Below are 22729 nucleotides of genomic sequence, written 5' to 3'. Positions count from 1 at the left end.
GACTAACTGATTATGAACTTCACGACTGCGTACATTTTACCATCCATGCAGTTGAGTCTAACAGAGACATGCTTGCATATTTCATTACGATGGCTATAATATGTAAGTACACAACCCACAGTTAGCAGTCCATAGCAGAGAAAACACATTAATACTTGTGCATAATACATGGTGTATCCTTGGACTCACACGACCAAATTTGGTGACGTATCCATTATACTTCCCACATACATGTACACACCCCAAAGATGTATGCCATAGTAAGGATCTTTGTGTACACACATAGAGGAACTCACCTAATATCGGACGGGCTCCAAAATCGGACGCAATTACTCGAGCTACAACAGGGATTTTTGAACAACTCATATGTCTTTAGATAGTTCAAGGCTGTGGGACTTTGGGCACCAAGTATCAGCTTTCTTGGCTTCTTTGTCTGGTGGCAGCAGCCCTGCAAAGTCATTTCCGATTAATACGTATAATCGGAAAAAACAGTCGATTCACGGACACTCACCGTCTACATATCAGACTTGCATTCAATCAACAGTTTTCTACCTTAAAGTAGTAGAGTAACTCATCTTCTTTCTAAATATCCCTGGTTTATTAAATCAAATCCTTTTAATCACGAATTACAAATCAAATAAAATGAGACGTCACTGGAGTAATAATCGCACCATAAATTTAAGTATACGGAAACTTGATTAAGTATACGTTGTTTGAGATACGTATACGGGAAATGTTCACCGTATACTTTTACAAACACCGTTTACTTCCGTATACTTAAATTCATAGGGCGATTATTACTCCAGTGACGTCTCATTTGATTTGATTTGTAATTCGTGATTAAAAGGATTTGATTTAATAAACCAGGGATATTTAGAAAGTAGATGAGTTACTCTACTACTTTAAGGTAGAAAACTGTTGATTGAATGCAAGTCTGATATGTAGACGGTGAGTGTCCGTGAATCGACTGTTTTTTCCGATTATACGTATTAATCGGAAATGACTTTGCAGGGCTGCTGCCACCAGACAAAGAAGCCGAGGAAGCTGATACTTGGTGTCCAAAGTCCCACAGCCTTGAACTATCTAAAGACATATGAGTTGTTCAAAAATCCCTGCTGTAGCTCGAGTAATTACGTCCGATTTTGGAGCCCGTCCGATTTTAGGTGAGTTACTCTACCAACTGCATCTGTCTTCTTTTAGTAACCGTGCGAATAGTTCTGAGCGAGGCTCTGTGCTATTAGCACGGTCACCTACGAATAGCTCCGTGATATTTGCACGTGACCGTGCGAATAGCAACTGCCTTTTTAAAAAGTCACGTTGTGAAAAGAGTATTTCCCACGCATTGAATGTTCAAACGGACAATAAATACACAGTGGACTTACGTGACAGTGTCTCGTAGATACATTTCACTCAATAGTTGATCACCCCCTTGCAGGACCAACTCTTATTAATGCACCTTTCAGTTATGCGCATGCGCACTAAATACGTGAGGGGCATGGGTGCGAAGTCGGTGGTTGTGAAGTCTGTTTCACAGTGGCACTGGTATGACCTTTGTCCTGTAACTTTTTGATATATTTTCTATTCTGCAGCGGCACTAACAGAAGTGATGTGACCCCGAGGCAGTGCGAGGTGTTCGAGTGACAGAGGATGTAGTCGCACTTCGTCAGCAGAATGGTCAGACCACTTTATATACTAACCCCGGGTACCTGGGGTTAGTATATCTATAGTATAATTTTGTTATAGAGAGCAATTTTGATACGGGTAGCCTAGTCACGCGCAGCCAGACCACTTTTTCTTTTGTCAGTACAAACATAGATAATATATACCTTACCCGGGATTGGAAACCGGACACACTTCAATACAAAAATCGCGAGCCGTCAGCATTGTAATAATTAACACTTTCGCTTTGATATGTAAGGTTTCACCTCGCCGATGGAAGAAAGGAAAAGAACGGGTAGATAAGCTACTAGTTGTGAACATGAAGAGGATTTACCGTGGTGGTAAGAACAATACTGTTGTATTACTTGCATACAATCGTCAAAATTTTGAACAAATAGCGTTTGACGCGGTTTACGCAAAAAAATGACTTTTTAGTCGTACCCTCGACTTTTGGGGTTCGTAGAGCAGTGTGGGAGCGACATTTTTCGATGTAAACTACACTGTTTGAAAGCTGAGACATTAGCGGACAAAATCATGCAACTTAAAACCCTTAGTTTTACCGTTTATGCCATCAAATTGCAGCGCAACTGCGAAACAAGTGATTTTGAGGTATTAAGTTTTGAGGCCTACAGGTCATTTTCTAAAGGCTACTAACTTTCTTTCTTAAGTATTTCCTGTAATTCATATGTATACAAACAAAATAGGATAGTTTCAAGGCTGCTGACTTGTACTGATGTAGGCGAAATCCTTGAATCTTCAAGTGAATGCAAGTATTTCCTTTTCAGAACTGTTGCTTTATTATTATGCATATAGCTATAGTTTGCACTGGATTTTTTTGCAGATGAATGATAGGAGAGGTCACAGAAAGCTTAGACTTCATAGTAACAAACACTGGCAGCCTAAACCTAAGAGGCTACCGGTTTCAATTCCTTTGAGAGATGTGTCAGTGCTGAAGGTGTCTCTGCCACTGTCATTTCAAGTGTCTCTGCCTTTGTTGATGCACCAGTCAGGTCTTTGGATATTTTGCACAGTAGACTGAAACAGTGTAATGGCATTCCTTCAGGTATAGTGACACAGTGTGTGCAGATGCTTAGCTAAATCATTCCTTTTACAGGGTGGATTGATACAATCCAAAATGCAGAATTGAGAATATTCCAACTGGGTTATTTTGGGTAATCACAAAATAAAGTTGTGTTATGCATAGCATTGCAAATGTTAATAATATAATATACTATAAGCTGCTATCATACAAGTCTCTACGTAAGCTTTTTGACCGCTGTGTACTCTTTTTTGCTGACTGCTTAAATTTCTCCATCCAAAAGCTCGCATATGAAAATCCACGGATAGTCACATAAAGCTGCACTATTTCCTTAAGAAGTGCACTATGTACCTCCTTCTCACCAATCTCGAAATCTGCAGTGGAAATCAACCAATAAAATTCAACATCATCACTGGAGATAACTTTTTCAACAATCTCCTCTTTTTTTCCAGCTGCTGGGTTGCTACCAAGTAACATTTTTAGGCATTCTCTCACTTCTTCTATTGCAATAAACAATATAAATGTTGTTTCTTTAACATACCATAGCCCACCTCTATCTAGTGCTAATGTCCATTCTTCAGAACTGCCACATTCACTATGTTCTTCGGGTGTGTCCTTTGTTAAAGTCATCAGGCACAATACCATCTCTTCCTTAAGCTCATGTTTACTGCGTTCGATTTTCTTACGTAAATGTCTACAAACATAGCCGGCAGCATAACGAAGAGCATTGCCTTCGCGTTTTGTTACAGCTGGTGCTGGATCAACCTTGGTTTCAGCTGTACACCCTGTCACATGATCACCAATGTATCCCCTGAACAAAATATCAGTTAAATGCTGATACAGGATAGGTGTAGCAGCTACATTAGCGGAGTCCAAAAAATTTACCCAGTCCTCTCGAAATTTCTCTGAAAAGCGAAACAGAAAAAAGTTTCTCCAAAGTTTCTCACGATTGCATGATTTCTTTTTACAAGAGCTCATTGCCTGTTTCAGGTCTTGACAATTTCAAAACAAATGTTGTAAAACAGTTATTGTTGGCAGCATCAAGACACCAGTCCAACAGAATCTGTGCCGCTTTTCTTGCTTCAATTGCTTCTGAGGACATTATTTTAAATGAATCATCATTCAATACGCTTCTGAGTGCTTCCACAAAAGCATCTTTTGCTTTGGGACCTGCATTGAAAGAAAAAGACAGGTATGGTATAGCATAGTAAGGTATATATTATCTATGGGTATAGCTAATGAATGGCTACATCAACATAACTTGCACACAAACAAGGCCAGGCTAGGCACATCAGTGATTGAATGTTTAAGCTGTAAAAATGCCCAAATTTTGCTACCAGCGCTGGTTGTTTATTGTTAGCTATAATGACAACGAACCAGCATCGTCATTTCCATCGGATTCTCCGCTCTTCCGCTTCGAGCTCTTCTTTCTAGCACGAGTTCTTTTACGAGTTCCAGCATTCGCCATTTTATAAAACACGGACTGAATTACGGAATTACGTTACACTAAACTCGCGATACTACAATGCTGAGTGAACTTGTTGATAGGTGTTGATTGCCTCCGTTTCCAATCCCGGGTAAGGTATATATTATCTATGGTACAAAGTGGTCCTGATTGCGCGGGACTATATTATATAGTTATACAACGGCCACGAGTGCTCTGCCTGATATAAACGCACGAGCCTGAGGGCCGTTAGGCCCGAAGACAAGTGCGTTTATACAGGCAGAGCACGAGTGCACGTTGTATAACTGTTATGTACCACTCACCTAATAGGTGGGGAGAGTCTCAAAAGACAGCTGTAACACTTATAAAGGCCAGGTTTCTAACATCGATTGTGGGTAACCAAGCCAGACGTTGCGATGACGTTCCCCTTGCAGTACTGCAGTCACCTGAGATATTGAAAGCTAGTACGCTATGGGTTATATCACTAACCTGCATTCGCTGTTCGACTCTCATCATGTAGTGCTCAGTGTCCCATATAGACTAAGCACCAGACTAATCGCCATAGTGATTCTCTCGAGCGAAAAAATCAGCTAAATAGACGGTTTAAGTAAACAAAACCTAACTACTAAGCGATACTAGTCTAATTCTTACTATTCACACTGGCTAAACTCGAATCTGGTGGCATGACAAAACTGGTTACCACAATCAAACGTAAAGGTTAGTATTATTTAGAATATATTTGTTTTATTGAGTCATTGTCGAAGTGGACTACAGTTTAATCTGGGCTAAGATGGCACCAGACTAGTAAGGTGTATAAGTACGTTTATATATATGTAGACTAGAGTTGTGGCCACCCGCGTTGGCTTTTTTGATCGCCATTGGCTGCTTGTAAACATTATACGTATTGGTGACGTTATGGCCCACAATCGACCTTTACATGTCAGGCTATAAAAGAATTCGAGTGATCTGTGTAGTGTCTTTCCACCTATTAGGTGAGGTGTCGTAGTGGTCTTCGCCACCGGCACTTGTGCTATGCTGCACAAAACCGCAGCCAGTGCAATATCTGTGTATTGCACTGTGGTCGGTGCATTATAACTTATAATGCACTCGTTGTGGTCTAAAAAACCGCAACCAGTGCGTTATAAGTTATAATGCACTCTCGCTGCGGTCTGCAGCAGTGCAATATACAAATTATGGCACTGGCAGTGCCTTTGAACTGCCCACGCAGAGTGGTACATTTTGTATTACAGTACTTGTATACATGAGTGTTAACAATTGCAAACGTACAGTAATAACAATATTTCGATATTATATGTTGCCATGTGCAGTTTGAAATGGATGTAGCTGAGCTGCTCAACAAACATGGTTCCTCAGTAAAGGACCTTGTTCTCCATGCCTCAGTGTTATTGTTGCATGGTTGCTTATGTATGTTTTCTGTATTGTTGGTCCTGTTGTCTGTGAGGACTACTTTCACAGAAACAGGCAACTCCTAACAACCTAGTGAACTAGCTACTGAACAATTGTCTGGCAAGACTCGGGAAGTTGTTAATTAACACATTTGTCTAATTAGTTTATTGTGTCTTTGTATTGTGTACTTCACAGCTAATGAACTCCATGTAGGGGAACATTATTTGAATTCACCATTGTTTTAGTTATACACCTGTATATTATCCTCTTATGGCTGCTTGTTAACTGCAAACACCTGTTAACTGAAGTATGGCCCAAACCTTTATTGTTCTCTTGACCCCCCTTGGGCAGTCATGTATTTTCTTGTTTGTTTTTACAGGGATGATAACATCAGTTGATATATATAAATCGAGTTTAACAGCTTTGTGGCTTTAGCAATGGGGGTAAAGTTTCTTGCACGGTAGGTAGGCCATTGCCGGGCCCAGGAGTTTCATGAACACCTGTGGAGCACTGCAAAGGCCAAAGGGAAGGCAAGTAAAGTCGAATATTCTGCCATCCCATGTGCTTGCCAGCCAACTATATAGCAAGGAAGTTCATAAAAACTATCTGCATGAGTTTGTATAAGTACATTCCTACACTTTTGTAACTTAGTAATTTTTTTTTTGAAAAAAAAATTCACCAAAACACTCTACTGCTGCATGTGATGCATTTCTGTAGGGACTGTTATCAATTACCAGCAAATTGCTATAGGAGAATCATTTGTACAAAGTAGCATTCTTAAGCTCAACAGTCTTGAGCTTCTTTTTTTTTAAAATGAACAACATTATGCTTTTTGAGCAAAAAAAAAAAACATTATGAACAGTACATGTTGTATAATTTCCAACAAGATCTATATTGACTCAGACACTAAATCACTAGCAGTATCTGCATTGCTGTGTCTTCCTTTGTGCAACAAAGAGCAAAGCTCCCATGTCTTGCTGTCCTATGTTTAGTACCGTCAAGAGTAAATAATGGAAGAGAGAGTATCCAACTGCCATATACTGCATCAAAAATGAGCAGGTCATTATTTACTCTTGGTACCGTCTGCTGCATTTTTGTAGCTTTATTCTACCTGTTCTATATGCATGTTAATTAACACTTTCCCACCCCACTTAAGCAAGGCTATGTTCTGTATTAGTTTGCAACACTTCCTTCTATGAGCTATTTGTACTGGATGTGTTAATCATGGGTTTAAAACATAGACCAACAGAACAACTTTCATCAGTTAACTGTTTAAAAAGGTCTGGTGACCTATAGTTCACTGTGGTCTGGTGAACTATGGTCTGGCAGGCTTCTTGGGGTTCTAGAAGCCCCTATCTGAATATTAATTTTATTACACTTTTTTCTGTCACCTTTACAAAATTGGATGTCCAGAGAATATATACCACTCAAAGTAAGACACACACGGAGTGCAACTACCTCAGAAGTACTGGCTGAAATACACAGTGTAAAATTGCTCTGCGTTCCTGTAGCCACTATCATCCTTGTTTACAGTAACACATTGTGAGAAAGCAAGCAAGGCATGTTGAAACAGGTGGTCTGCATAAAATCAATTTTGTAGTTTTGTTAATCATAAAGAAGGAATTCAGTCAAACTTAAACACTATATTAGAGAGGGCTGGGCAATACTGCCATTTAAGATATCATTGGTACTAAAAAGTCACATCAAACCTGGAACCTTTTGATTACTGGGTTAGTGTCCTATCACCTGCCTCGACCATACATTGCCCAAACACACATGCAAAATATGTTGATTAATACATTCTGTAAAATAAAATTATTGTGGGGGTAGATTTAAGTGCTTTTCTCAGGACTCACCTAAAGGTGGACACATTCTGAATTCCATTCTTCATCTTCAAAATAAAAGTTGCAAAAAGAGTACTTGACAAGCGTTATGCAAAATTTATACGCAACTTCATCTCCATAAAGAACAGTAATCCCTTAACTACATAGATTCCAAGCAGTATAAATGCTCACTTCGGCAACATTTGCTTGTGTCTTGCTGACCACTTTCATAATAGGTTGGCTCATGTCTGTTGTAATTTGAGGATGGTAGCTCACGCAAGGGGATTTCTGTGTCGAATCATTGTTTGCATCATCCAGTGTCTTACCTCTCAAAATGGTTTACTCATACATGAGTTCAAGCTATCCTCCACCTGTGACTCCATAAACTCTCACATCAATGCAGTCACTGTACATGTGTGTTTGATGGCATGGTTGAAGTTTATATTGTAGTATATAAATGTCAACCAGCACTGGTTTTTAATCCTCCCAATCTCTTTCATCACCATAAGTGTAATGTTATGCTAATAGCTACTGTATTATGTAATACTATTGTAATGTTCATTATTTATAGTTACGACAGTCTATAATATATTGTGGAGGTAAGCCTTGGACTCAGATGTTTAATATTCTATAACAAGCCTAAGCAATATCTACAGAGAACCTGTATCACATGATCAACTAACTACCATGGGATCTTAATTTTCATAGGATATGTTCTCTGTGGGGATAATTTAGAGCCCAAAAAACTGTCAATCGTCCGAGACTAAATCACACTCAGCACCAGGTCAGGGGGGAGATGAGACATGAGGTGACAATGATCCATATAACTCTATAAATCTGCTTTCTAACTCTTTTCTTTCCGCTCCCACTTGTACGAAACGCATGGCGTAGAATGAATTACCACACCTCACTTAACCTTATATAACCCTATGTCACGTGAGAAAGGCTCACGTGACCCTGAATGTGTCCCTGATAGTATTCATGCGGGAGCTTATTTTCTGTTTAATTCGTTACATTCAAACAACAGAAAATACACCTCCCGTACCATACTATCACTATCCTTACCGCCCACAACACACATACATTGGGTTATGTGCCACCGAGCATGGGCTATTGCTATTGATTTCCAACATACACTAGAGTAACAAAGATAGCATCAATAAGCACAAGAACTTTACATTATAAGCCCAGATGCCTGGTGACCGACAACCGCTTCTCTATTGTGTCTTCCACATAGCCATCCTTCATTTTCCAACTTCCATCAACCATACCTTTTGAATAGACGGTCTGGCACCCCAGCATTTGCAGCCTTGGTCGCACCTCCAGCTCGAAAACTGTAGAGACTAAAATCTTTGGGGCTGTATCCAAGTTTCTTTAACTTCTTAAAGAGATCTCTCAGGCAGTTGTCACTAATTCCACCAGACTCCCGCAAGGTCTCACCGTTTTTTGATCTACAAATTGGCTGGAGTAGGAACCTCTCATCAATGCATGACATTACAGTTCTGTGCATGTGGGCTTCATTCATGGCCACTGGGCAGGTTGGTTTGCCAGTCCTGGAGATGGTCAGTTTGCTAGACTGCAAATGTAGTACCAGGTAATCCTTTTGCTCTGCTAGCTTGCAAGGTCTAATCTGGATCACCTCGTTGAATCTCAGAAAACCTGCAAATGCCAACAAACATGCAGTGGTTAGGCGCAAATCTGACAAGGAACCACTCATTTTGGCATTCTCCACCATTCTTCCTAGCATTTCCACAGTCACTGGTGCCTTCTTCTGGACTGGTTTAGCGAGCTTCCTTTGCAGACCTTCTAGAGTAGCCTTGACAATGATTGTAATAGGGGAGGCCAGGCCTGCTATTGAATGCATTCAAGCCAGGGCATTGACTGCTTCCTCCACTGTGCTGATTTTGAGCCAACCGTGTCCCCCAGGTGCTGTAGATATATCACCAAGTGGTGTTCCTTTACTGGCATGGCCGGTAGCTTATGCCGCCCTGCCCAGGTTTTCCACCTCCTGAAGGCTCCCCGGTACTTCTTAACAGTGGAGTCAGCTCTGTTGTGTGCTATGGTACTGGGTAACCTCTCAGCCAATCTGTGCGGCTCTAGGTCCTCCAGCTCCTTAAAACTTGTCCATACTGGTTGAGTCATTACCTCTGTAAAAGGATAGCACAGAATAACATCCTAACAACTATATACTGTCAGACATATAACTTGTCCAGCCTTTTGGGACTGTTACAACTGACTCAGTGACTACCCCAATTAAAACCGCCAGTCCCCAAGGTATGACTAGCCAGACCCTTGACTAGCATGCAAGTCATACATATCCACACTCTACACCATGATCATCCTCTACTATCCTCTATGTGCACGGTCATACATACCAGTCCTCTAGACTATGACCTAATGGAAACACCCAAAATGGCAGCAAAGTCATCTTCAGGTAACATTTTTAACAGGGAAAAACTAATATTAAACCTTCGGACAACCAGCAGTACCATGGGAAACTACTGACAGATTAGCTTGGGATGGTTGAGACCATTCAAATATCTCTAGATACTCAACAACTTTGCAAACAATGGAATGCAACTGTAACAGACTTTCTAGTGCTTCGGATTCATGCTGGTTAAGCTCACCACTAGTTTGCAAAGCAAGCATCTCACTGATAGTATTTCTAATCTACACTTACACTATAGCAAGATGAAATATTCAAATTTGATTGGCTGTTTACAGAGATCTAATTTCTGTAGATCCCTTGTTTATATCCCTGCCCCTCAGGCAGTGCTGCTAAAACTTGTAAATTAGCTATAGCTACATAATATTATACTGCTATACAAACATAATTCTTTTTGTACTATATTTGAATAAAGTATAAACTATATAGAGTTACGGTATAACAGTAAGTAACATTAATACATTATTTTCTAGGTATGTCAGCTAGCCTATAAGATATGTATACCTGTATACTATATTAATATACATTCAGTGTCACTTTTGAGAATAGTTATTAATAGTTATAGATCTACATGAGGAGAAGTTAAAAACAGGAGCTGTACGGTGTCCATTGTACTCCAATGACACAAAATTGTCAACCTCAATATGTGGGCTTTGGCTATGCCATATGTTAAAATGTCAGACACGTCTGTCACTACTGTCGCTGCTGTTACTACTGTCACTGCTGACTGCTGCCGTCACTACTGTTACTACTGTCACAGCTGTCACTACTGTCACCACTATCACTACTGTCATTCTTATGATATTCAAAAGGGATGCTTTGCTGCTATCAACATTAAATATTTGCTGTGAATAATGTTGATTGGATCTTATATTATACTAGTCTCGTGCGCCCGACTAAAGTGACTTGGAATGAATCAAAGTTCCAACTGTTTAAGATAGTAGGAAGTAACAACTGGCAAGTCTAAAATAGTGATAACAATAAGTAGAGTCTTACAATGGGTAAAACCTAACAATTGCTAACAATGATTAACAAATAACAATTCATATACTGTGTAATAAGGCTAACTGTCTACGGTACAATTTCCAGGTTACTGGTGACATGTACGTAAATATATATATATATATGGTTGATTATCAATCAGTTTTTACATTAAAATCTACTAGATATATTAGTTTACAAAAGATTGAGACACTCTAACAGAACAGTTATTTGTTTGGTTAAATTACTTTTGTAGTGCTCTAATAGAGCACACATCTTTGATGATTTCTAATAGAACACACAATATTACAAAATAAACTACTTCTTGTTACTCCTTATCACCTTTGTTACCTTCATTACTCATGTTACCTCTGTTACCCGTTTTACACATATAATCTCTATTACCATTTTAACCGATGTTACTAATGTTACCTCTATTACCCTTATTACCTTTGTAACATGGGAAACGAAGATAATAAGGGCAAAAGAGGTAACAGAGAGAACATGGGCAACAAGGTAAACAGAGGTTACATTAGTAACAAAGGTAATCAGGGTAACAATAAACTGTATCAGAGAATAATGTCAACTGAAGAAAGAAGAATTCTTTATGATGTTGTCTTACAAAACAAAGGACCAGTTCAGGTGTATGTATACAGTACAAAAATAAATGATTGTGTTGTGATGGCATTGTCATATGTCATAATGGAGGGATTTTTTTGGACATAACTGGATATGATTACCAAAGGATGAAATTATCGAATTTGTTACAATTTTGTATAAAGAAATGGATGAATTCGTTACCTAAGCATACCGAATGTATTGATGATATCATGAGTTGCATGTACTTGACTAACTTGAATGCTGAACGTATCTACATCACTCAACCAACATGGACATACCTTGCTCACATGTTGAAGACAAACACATCACTGCAGTGGCTAAACTTCAGTCATAATAATATTGCTGATCACGAAGTTGTGAATATGATTTCTGATGCTCTTACTGTCAACACCTGTCTCCAAACTCTACTATTAAAATTTGGTAACTTGGTCAAAAGCCATGCAGACTGCATTATTAAATCTTTATTATCTAATAAAACTCTACATCATTTGGACCTCAGTAATAATTTTATCAAAGAAGTAAACATCAAAGTTGCTTGATGGTAATCCTATTGAAAGAAAAGCTCACTCTGGACTTACTGAAATAGCTAACTCAGTGCAACGCGACAGTAAAACATTATTTTCCTTGATGAAGCCTTTGCTCGTCACGATGAGTACACAAAGTTGTTACAGTGAAGCTTTTGCAAATAGTTGTAATCTACAACACATATAAGAACTCATACAGGAAAGAAACCATACCATCATCAATATTGTGGCAAAGCATTTGCGTGTAGACAACTTATGCTTGTGGCTATCAGATATATAGTTCTTTTGTGAGCTACAATTGCTATGGCAATCAGATTATTCAGGAATACATCTGTGTTTCTTAATAGTAAGTGCAATTCGTTTGGGATTTTACAAACACTTCTTCATTGTCATGTCTTTTCTTGCGGTTTTATATTGTAGGTATAATAACAGTGTTGTGGTGGTCACAGCCATCTTTTGGCTGCTTCCAGTTGCCATTTGAACTAAAGTAAAAGAAAAGCAAATGTTGTCTAAAGTATTTAAATTGTTTTCTGTGGTAACTATTTGCATTACTATGGAGCTGTGTAAACTATGCATGTTTATACATAGTTTACAATCAAAGTCCTCAATACACCTAGCATTACATTTTACAGCCTATTATTATGTTTGGTTCCAACTCATTCTTCGTGTTAACTCTTCTAACGTGCTCATGGAGCTCTGACTTTGCAAACAGGAACTTTTTGACACTAAAACTTGACGAAGATGCCGCTGTTTGTAACCTACTTCCTTCAGCTGACCATAAAAGAATGAGCTGTAAGTGTGTATGTACATCTGGACAACTCTGAGCAATCATTTATAGTAGAAGTCACTTGCAGTAATTATATTTTCAGGAGTAATAGTTTACTAGTCGTGCATACAGCTAACGTATAATACATGTGTAGAGTATATGTCCTCTCTTCTGTTGTCACCTGATCATATATAATCCCAAGATAACTGACTATGGTTCCTAATGTTCACCATCAGAGCCATTCACACATAGAGTGATTTTGAGGGTGACAACTAGTCCACCACAGTCAATAGACTAACACTGTCACATGTGTCACTAACGTAGTCCTGGATATCAACTCTTGTAAAGGACACTGAATTGTGTGACCTTGAGAGTTGATGTCTGGCTAGCTATGTTGTATAAAGGCTAGTATTTAGCTTGTTTCAGCTTGTGTATGTATATGAATGTTAAAAATTTATCCTTTCCATATATGGACACAATAATTTTATTTGATCTTATTAATCCATAGAGGTGTGACATGCTGAACATTTTGTGGATTTGCTGATTTGCTTTCAACAAAAGATCACCATGTACATAATATAAATAAAACGCGAACTCTCTTCTGTTGACTATGTAAATTAACAGTTCAGACCAAATGCAGTAATAGCTAGTATCATTAGCCTTACCTACAGTAGTAACATGTTGTTTACCTCTCCTTTCCTTAAAGCTTAATGGTTAGATAGATAGATAGGCTTTTCTCCTGGACCTGTTGAGGTACCAAATAAGTTCTGCATGCCATAAGCTGCTGTACCTGCTATTCTAACCTTCATAAATTCATTACTTTCAATTTCTACAATGAAATTTGGAAATTTATCTTCTGAAAAATACAATCAGGTCAGTATAATTGTGTGGTTCTTCTTGTTACTCTGAAGCAGTGACCAACAGTCGTTGTCTTCGAAAATGCAAGTCTCATCACAAATATATGTCGTACATCATCATAGCAGACATTTGGGCAATAAAGCCTTCATGTTATCGAAAAAAGGTATGAAGTCTCGCTGAGAAAAGATATGTTGAAGTTGATTCCACCAGTTTGTTCCGTGATATCGAAAAACAGCTTGCATTCGTGATCAAACAGCACCAGTTTAACATAGCGCTTGGCATATGCGCTTGTAATGAGCATTAATCCAATATCACGAACTATGACAGTTGGTTCATAATAGGGATCGCCACATGTTTTTTTTTTGTTTTTTTTGCAAAAACTCTAATAGAACACACGCCTAGATACCACCTTGGAAAGCATCCTCCAATTCAAAACAATCTTCTAGTGATGTGCATGTGTAACAAAATGTAGGGCGTCCGCTGATAGTACGTCCTACTTGTGGAATGTTTCAAAATTAATTTACAATATGGGACAATAATTACAAATATAACACAATAGTGGCATCAGCATCATAACTAGAGGCCACCAGCAGCTAAGTGCAGTACATCATTGGTGTGGCAATGGTACAGTGATGTGTATATATATATATGCATGCAAAACATACAGGAGAGAGCTATACATCATTGTAGTATTGTAGCATTACCTTATTGGCAACACCAAAGATGGATATTATTCAGCTGCATAGCCAATATACAGCACAGTATCCACTAGAGGTTACCGGTAGTTAAATGCAGTTCTTCAGTGTCAATGGCACAGTGATGTGTAGCTACACAATGACGATATAGAAATAAATGACAATACATACAACAGAAATCCAGTGCAATAAACAAAGGTAAGGTTTGTAACATTCAAACAGTCAAAAAATTTGTCCATCATCCGGACAAACTTAACAGTCTCTTTAACTTCGTCTCCGCCAACACGCTCAATACCATTTGCCACTTGTTCACTGTGGACCTTCAAAATAAAATACATTCAAATAATAGAATAAATGTGTTGTGTCATAGTGTAAGTACACGTAATACTCTTACTTAAATGTGTACCTGTGCTGCAAGATCTACTCTCATTTTAGAAAATGATGTTAGCTACACATGTTCATATTTCAACTTTGGCACTAATCTAGGGCCAGTTAGTGATGCAGTGTCTTGCAGATACAAGTTCACAAGATGACTCCATGAAATACTTTTCCCGTTACACTAAAAAATAACAGCATGAGTGCTCAGTGATAAATAAATATATTACTTACCCAAAGATTCCTCTTGCTGTTGGACCAACTGTTTCTTATGGTTTTGAGTAAGTGTGGTAAGACTTGTAATTCCTTGAGGAACTCTGACTTTCGTTCCATGGAAATGCTAGCCTGCACTGTACTAGTGTTTATTACAGTTACGGCTGAGACGAATATTGAAATTTACCATCAAACGTTTGCTAATATAATGTTCGAACTTTCGAAGCTTCGCTGTTAGCTTTTAAATTACAGTTTTCTTGCATTTGTGCACATCCTTCTCAAGTTTTATCTATTAAATCAGTTTGTAAGCATTTGGAAAATGCATAGCAACAGTACTGAATGACAAGATCAATCGATCACAAATGGGCGTGTTCGCTATACTGCAATTATCCATAGGTAAACACCAACTAAATGCTAAAAGGACGTTTTCCATGCATTATCCATCACTTTATAAGGTATGGTAAGGCTACAACTATAGTAGCAATATAAATTTCAATGGTTTAAAAGTGAGCGTGGTGGCTGATCTAACGTGCGAGAAGCTGATCTAACGTGCGAGAAGCTGATCTAGGACTGGCAAGATGTGAGCCACACCCAGTCCTATGTAGATGTAAGGGGTTAGATTGAAGGTTCTGTAGCTATGTGACACTCAATTTTACAGGACAATGATGTGCCAACAAACTTGAATGAGTTGTCATAACAACAGTTGCTATAGTGTTTGACAACGATTGTGTATATGATCCCCTGTAGTTGTAATTGTTATTATTAATTACTCTTTAAACACCACAGTGCACTCCAGAATACCATAAATGGGGAAGTGAACGTTTTGCAAGGAGAACATTGTAATTCTGAGTACACAAGGAGTATAAAGTGTTTTTGCACTGAATGCTGTCGAATCCTAATACAGTAAAGACTGTCAGTTCCAAGTACAGTAGACTGTTTAATGAAGTCAAATTTGCCTGGCCACCCAAAAGGCACCAGAGTAAGACTAGGCTTTACTGTATAAGGAACTCTTTTTGTTACCTATATAATGATCATCTATTTTACTATCCATTTCATCTTCATCAAAATCTTCTGCATCATCATCAGATATTGGTTCTTTTCTTCTTGTTGCTGGCATTAATACGACATGCTCCATTGCTGGTTTTCCTTTTTTCGAAGACAGTTTCTGCTGCTTTGCAGGTAGTTGGAGTGATCTAAGCTGTTCCTCACTAGATGATCGACTAGGTGGTGGTTCATGTATGGTTGGCTCTTCAAATACAAGTTCATTAAATCTTCTTCTGAATTTTTCAGGTGTAGAAATCCCCTCAAATTTCTTGTTAAAATCAGTCATGGTAGTGTTTGTACAGACTACCATATAGAATGGCTAGGTGATGATACTATAAGACAATTGCACACAACTTCACCATTTGCTTCTTGGAGTACACCAATACCAAAGTATATATTCCCAAAAAAAAACTTGGGAAGTCTTTGACTCTGATGGTGAACCAGAGTCATTCACACACAGAGTGATTTTGAGGGTGACAACTAGCCCACAGTCAATAGACTAACACTGTCACATATGTCACTAACATAGTCCTGGATATCAACTCTTGTAAAGGACACTGAATAGTGTGACCTTGAGAGTTGATGTCTAGCTAGCTATGTTGTATAAAGGCTAGTATTTAGCTTGTTTCAACTTGTGTATGTATATGAATTTAAGAATTTTATCCTTTCCATATATGGAGGATGTGCTGAACATTTTGTGGATTTGCTGATTTGCTTTCAACAAAAGATCACCATGTACCTTGGTCGCGAATGACCATAGGATGGCAGCCGGTTCATGACTCCGACGGGTACAGTAATGCACCTGCATCTGTTCTATTTAACAATCAAGTATGCTAATTTTATTTTTAATTATACAAATCATCCACAATGAATCATGTACATAATGTGGGTGTAATATTCTTAGATTGTGTCATTATAAAACAATATCATGTAATATTTTTTTTAAATTGTAGTTTCCTCTATATTGAGCCGTAGCTGCTGGTTAGTCCTGTGACAAAGCCCTGACCTCTCCCTCCCAAACTTCCACCACCATGTCCAGTCACCATTGTGCTAAATATACAGTGCCTCAGATCTGCAGTGCCTATAGGCCATTTCAATTGAATTGAGTTGAAAAGATTTATGGAATTTAAACAATGCATAAACACAACAATAAAGATACAACTATAATAAAAGTGGATGGACAATGTCATTATGATTAATCTATAACTTGTGTACATATCACTACTGTTCACTTTACAAATATAACTATATAAACATAATACAAATATACGAGTTCCAGTTTCACTTTCCACTATGTAGTTTCTGACTACAGATATGAAACCATCCACGCATTTAACTTTATTATACTGAATTCCCCATCTCTACAGAGGTTTTCCCAGACTAGCTGCCAACTGCTCAATGCAATGCTCCCAGCCTACTATAGAGCTGTAGCATTTGGATATTAATACTGGTGGTCTTATGGGGACCACTTGACAAATGCAGCATTTGAATATTAATAGCACTGGGAGATCCATTCCAAGATCCATTCCAATAACTATCTGATACTTGCTTTGTCATCAGTTTCCTCTGTTTAGCAACATCACAGTCTGTTAATTCAACCCTCACATTAATAATTATGTAATGATTATAGGCTTTTCAGGTGTTTTATCCCTTCCAGGCATATTTGTCATTTTATCCATTGTACTGAAGAAACAGAAATTCTTTACATCACTGATCTTAAAGAGATAACCTCTTTTAACCCTTAAATTCCCACCGCATATGCACGCAATGTATTTGTTGACATAAATGTCGTAGTTTTTTTTTTATAGCACTGAACGCAAGCTTAGCGATAGTATACATGTCAGTAGCACGGGAAAACCCTATAGAATAGCCTAAAATAGCAATTTCCTTATAAAGCCTAGTGTAAGCTGTGAGCTTTTTATAGAAACAAAGGCACACGTTCATCCATCTTTATTTTGTAATGGCCAGTGACAGTATTCTTTCACTCCTTTTCCGCCACGGTCATAGTGAATCAGAGGACGAAGAAAATGTTTATCCTGGCCTGTTACTTGTGACTGGGGCCAGTGAGCAACCCGTGACGGTACAATTTCAGGAGGATTCGCTTTATCCAGCTGAAGATCAAGCTGCTAATGACAAATTAGTAAGTTTTTGATACATACACTTGTCTTGGTTGGTCAGGCAACTAATATATAAGTTTTTTCTTTTCAAATCAACATTTTATAGCACCTCCATTTATTTCGAGGAAGAGGAGAAGAAGTCACCTTGTAGAGAGATCAGCTAGAAAAAAGTACCTCATAGAGAGTTCAGCTACAAAGAAATCATGTAGAGAATTCAGCTGCAAACAAATCACCCTGTAGAGAGTTCAGCTATGAAAAGATCACCCTGTAGAGAGTTCAGCTACAAAGAAACCACCATGTATCATGTAGAGAATTCAGCTGCAAACAAATCACCCTGTAGAGAGTTCAGCTATGAAAAGATCACCCTGTAGAGAGTTCAGCTACAAAGAAACCACCATGTAAAGAGTTCAGCTGCAAACAAAAACACACAAAAAACGGATTAAGCTCATATACATGTCTACACATTGCATTTATTATTATTCAGACCATATTCCAGTATGGCATGTGGGATAAGATTAGGGTTGACCATGCAAAGGAATGGTACTTAATGTTGTATACACAGGAACACCTATAGAAGAAATCCTTCTGGACTACCTCATCAGACAGCAGCTGATGAAGCCGGTAGAATGTATGAAGAAAATGGAAGCCACCTAACTCTATTTAGCAAGTTTGGACAAGCATTAGGATGGAAAGATTTGCTGAACAATCAAGCTTTGACAATATTTTTCACAGGAAAACGCGGTCGAAGATACGGTATCCACGGAAAACCGTGTTGGGGGGGGCTGAACGGACGCTAACGGAAAACTACCAGGCGGTTTCCATAAAGCACCCGTGATTGCGCTCACGTGCTCGGAAACGTAAACCATTACTCTGACGTTCTGTCAGCTGGTTTGCGACAATTGTAGTGTCACGGAATATATTATAGTTAAAAGTCTTTATAGCAATATAACAACGGCAATGAATGCAGGGTACAACGTAACTCTATTTATACTACAACAAGAATACATACGAGTATACATGTTTACAAAAGTGCTAGTGTGTATATTACAAAAACAACTGTGTTTACCTATTACAAGATAACCATAAAATAGTGTGTTAATACATGTGTTTGGTTCTACTTCGGGTACTTAGAGATAATGAGTTACTCTCTAGAATTCCTATGGATATAATTACATGAAAATAACAAGGAGAAAACATCCTGACCACCTGGTAGACTCCTGTAAGCGTTCGAGCGTAAATCGGATGGCTGCAGGTTCGAGGCCACCTAGGTCCAGTCATGGATTTTTTCTCCTTTCTCCAACTTTTCAAACACACCTTAAGTAGTTAAAGTCTAAGTAGCTAAAGTCTTTGAGCAGGCTGTAGGACCAGGTGTCCTACAGACCTTCAGCACTTGTGCTGTAAAGCATTAATAAATAATGTAAATTACAACCCAATTATGCATACACAGTAAACAGTGTGTGTTGCAGGTTTCTATCTAATCAGTGTGTGCATTATGCCACATCTCCCTCCTGAGCTTAGTCATACGTCAATCTGTTAGGAGGTCTAATGTCAATACTACAGAGCCTCCAAGAAACAGAATCATGACTAGAACTCAAACAGGTACTGACATTAGACCTCCTGAGTTCTAGTCATGATTCTGTTTCTTGGAGGCTCTGTAGTATGAGGCGATGTTGATGTAATGGAATCATCAGGAATGTCTTTGGCATTGTCATTTGCTGTGTTCAGTCTACGGTTAAGGTGCTGTCTGTTTCTACGCACTTGTCCAGAAGGGGTAGATACAACATAAGATCTTGGAGTGCCAGCATTGGACACAACCCCTCCTGTTGTTTGATTGTTACCAGTTCTCACCCACACTGATAAATTGTCAGGTAATGTGTCAGCTGGTCTGGCGGTCATAGTTCCTTTTCTGTTTGTCTTTAAAGTCCCTGTCTTTTTGTTGAAAGTCAGGTATGAAGTGCCATTGTGGAGTTAATTGGCTGGCTGTCTGGGGTATGTCAGTCTTGACTTTTCTTCCCATCAACAGCTCTGCAGGACTGTAATTGCACCATGGCAGTGGTGTAGATCGGTAACTAAGCAATGCCATATATGGATCAGCAGTATGTTTTAGCAAACCTTTCATTGTCTTCACTGTTCTTTCTGCCAGACCATTGCTCTGTGGATAGCGAGGGCTGCTTGTGATATGTTGGAAAGCATAAGTGTTGGCAAACTCTTTCATATCACTGGAATCAAATTGTGGCCCATTATCACTTATTAGCACTGGGGGAACACCATGGCGAGAAAAGATTGCTTTCAGACTAGAGATCACAGCTTTAGATGTGGTAGAATTGAGCTTTATCACTTCAGGGTACCTTGAGAAGTAGTCCACAACTAAAAGGTAGGTTGAGTTATTCAGCTGAAACAAATCGGTTGCTACTTTTTCCCAAGGATGTTTTGGTAAAGGAGTAGGCATCAGCAGTTCCCTGGGGTTGGGAGTCAACTTAACACATTCAGGACATTGTTGTACAAAGTGTTCTAGTTGCTTTGAAATACCTGGCCACCAAACTGAAGAAACTGCTCTAAGACGACATCGCACAATTCCTTGATGACCAGTGTGTATCTTCTGAACGGTTTCTTTTTGTAACTGCTTTGGAACCACTATTCTTCCTCCATATAGTAATAGCTCATCGTGAAGGGTAAGGTTGCCTTTGACAGTCCAGTAGGGCTTTACTTCAGGATCATTGCAGCTTTTTGGCCATCCTGACTTGCAGTAAGTGATAACTCTGGAGCAAACTGGATCTGCTGCTTGAGCCTTCTGGTACACTTGAAGTCACTGTTGGCTAGCTGGCAATTGGGAAGTAATGGTGTTAATGAATGACTCTACCTCAGATTGTCTCTGTAAGGTTTGAGTATCATACTCTTCTCTCAGTGGAGCTCTGGAGAGTGTGTCAGCAGTATACAGAAGTTTCCCTGGAACATGTTGAATTGAGTAGCTGAATCGCATCAGTCTCAAACGGAATCTCAACACTCTTGGTGGGAGGTTGTCAAGATGCTTGTTTCCCAATAGTGGAACTAGAGGTTTGTGACCCAATAGTGGAACTAGAGGTTTGTGATCAGTCTCGATACTGATATGTTTTCCAAGGATGTAGGTAGAGAATTTCTCACATGCCCATGTGATAGCAAGAGCTTCTTTCTCAATCTGAGCATATCTAGTTTCTGTCTCTGACATAGATCTAGAAGCATAGGCAACTGGTCGCCATTCTTTCTTTTGATTTTGTAGCAGTACAGCACCAAGTCCATGAGAAGAGGCATCAGCAGAAATTTTTGTATCTGCCTGTGGGTCATACAACGCCAAAACTGTGTGTGCGGTTAGTTCAGCTTTCACCTTGACAAATGATTCTTCTTGAGCTGGCCCCCAGTTCCAGGCTCGTTTGCTGCTGAGTAGTTCTCTCATTGGCTTTGAAAGCTCAGCAATTCGGGGAGAAAATTTTCCCAGTTGATTGACCATCCCCATGAAACATCTTAGCTCAGAGGTAGACTTGGGTGAAGCCATCTTGTTGATTGCTGCTGTTTTCTGAGGATCAGGAGAGATTCCTTTTCCATCAATAGTGTGACCTAGGAAAGTTAATGAGGTTTTATTGAACTCACACTTGTCCTTGTTGAGTGTCACACCAGCTGCTTGGATTCTTTCCAAGGCTGTTGTCAGTCTAACATCATGTTCCTTCTGGTCTTTCCCAAAGATGAGAATGTCGTCCATCAAGCACAGGACACCTACTAGACCATCAAGGATGGTGCTCATTCTTTTCTGAAAATGTTCTGGAGCACTTGAAATACCAAATGGTAATTTATTAAAACAGTATCGCCCGAATGGCGTAATAAATGTGGTCAACTCACGGGACTCCTTAGCCAGTGGTATCTGCCAGAATCCACTGTTGGCATCTAGTTTACTCATCACAGTAGCTCCTGTTAGCTGTGCCAGTGTCTCATCTACTCCAGGTAGTGGATGTGTTTCTCTGAGCACTCTTTCATTGAGTGGTTTCAAGTCAACACAAATTCTGACATCACCAGATTTCTTGGGAACCACCACCATTCCAGCACACCAAAGGGTTGGTTTGTCCATTTTGGATATAACCCTAACTTCTCCATGCGTTCCAACTCCTGTTTGACTTTGCCACGGAGTGGTATTGGAACATTTCGTGCAGTGTAGAGAGCATAAGGCTTAGCATCTGGCTTCAATTGGATCTGGTAGTCTCCTTTGAGGGTACCCAGACCTTGAAATAGTTTAGGAAAGCTCTGCTGAACATTCCCGGGCTGTATGCTATCAACCTTAATGAGGAGTTGTAAGGCTGTGATTGCTGGTAGTCCAAGCAAATTGTTTTTCAAGTCCTTTATCACATAGATAGACTGGTTGCAGGATCTCCCATTGTAGGTGAGTTGGACAGATGCTTGGCCCAATACTTTCAGTGGTTGGTTGTTTGGTCCACACAAAACTTTAGCTGACTGCTGTAGCTGAATGCTTTTGAGGGTTTTGAATGTCTTCATCGACACTGCAGTAGCCTCGGCTCCAGTATCAAGCTTAAACACTATCTCCTGGCCATTTATTTTGATAGGAGCAGTCCATGAAGTGCCCTTTGTTTCATGGATAGTGTCTAGAAAACCATTGTCCACTGGTGATTCTTTGGAAAGTGTAGCAACTGCTTTGCTGCGACAAACTGAGCTGTAGTGACCCTTCTTCTTGCAT

General features: G+C 39.2%; 2 long non-coding RNA genes across 2 annotated transcripts in view; one reads left to right on the top strand and one right to left on the bottom strand.

Annotated features, from left to right (window-relative positions):
• Positions 1-1463, bottom strand: part of LOC136244499 (uncharacterized) — a 33339-nt gene extending 31876 nt beyond the window's left edge. The window contains exon 1 of the long non-coding RNA XR_010695353.1: positions 1383-1463. This is a non-coding gene — a long non-coding RNA (uncharacterized lncRNA). The remainder of the gene's footprint in view (positions 1-1382) is intronic.
• Positions 1464-1861: 398 nt separating this feature from the next.
• On the top strand, positions 1862-3536 carry LOC136244638 (uncharacterized). The gene is made up of 3 exons (XR_010695485.1): positions 1862-2000; positions 2501-2722; positions 2774-3536. It is a non-coding gene; the product is annotated as an uncharacterized lncRNA (long non-coding RNA).
• The last annotated feature ends 19193 nt before the right edge of the window (positions 3537-22729 follow it).

Source organism: Dysidea avara, chromosome 14, assembly GCF_963678975.1.
Source record: "Dysidea avara chromosome 14, odDysAvar1.4, whole genome shotgun sequence".
In the NCBI taxonomy this organism is placed as follows: domain Eukaryota; kingdom Metazoa; phylum Porifera; class Demospongiae; order Dictyoceratida; family Dysideidae; genus Dysidea; species Dysidea avara.
The sequence above is the reverse complement of the archived record's forward strand: the minus strand, read 5'-3'. Positions and strand labels throughout refer to the sequence as shown.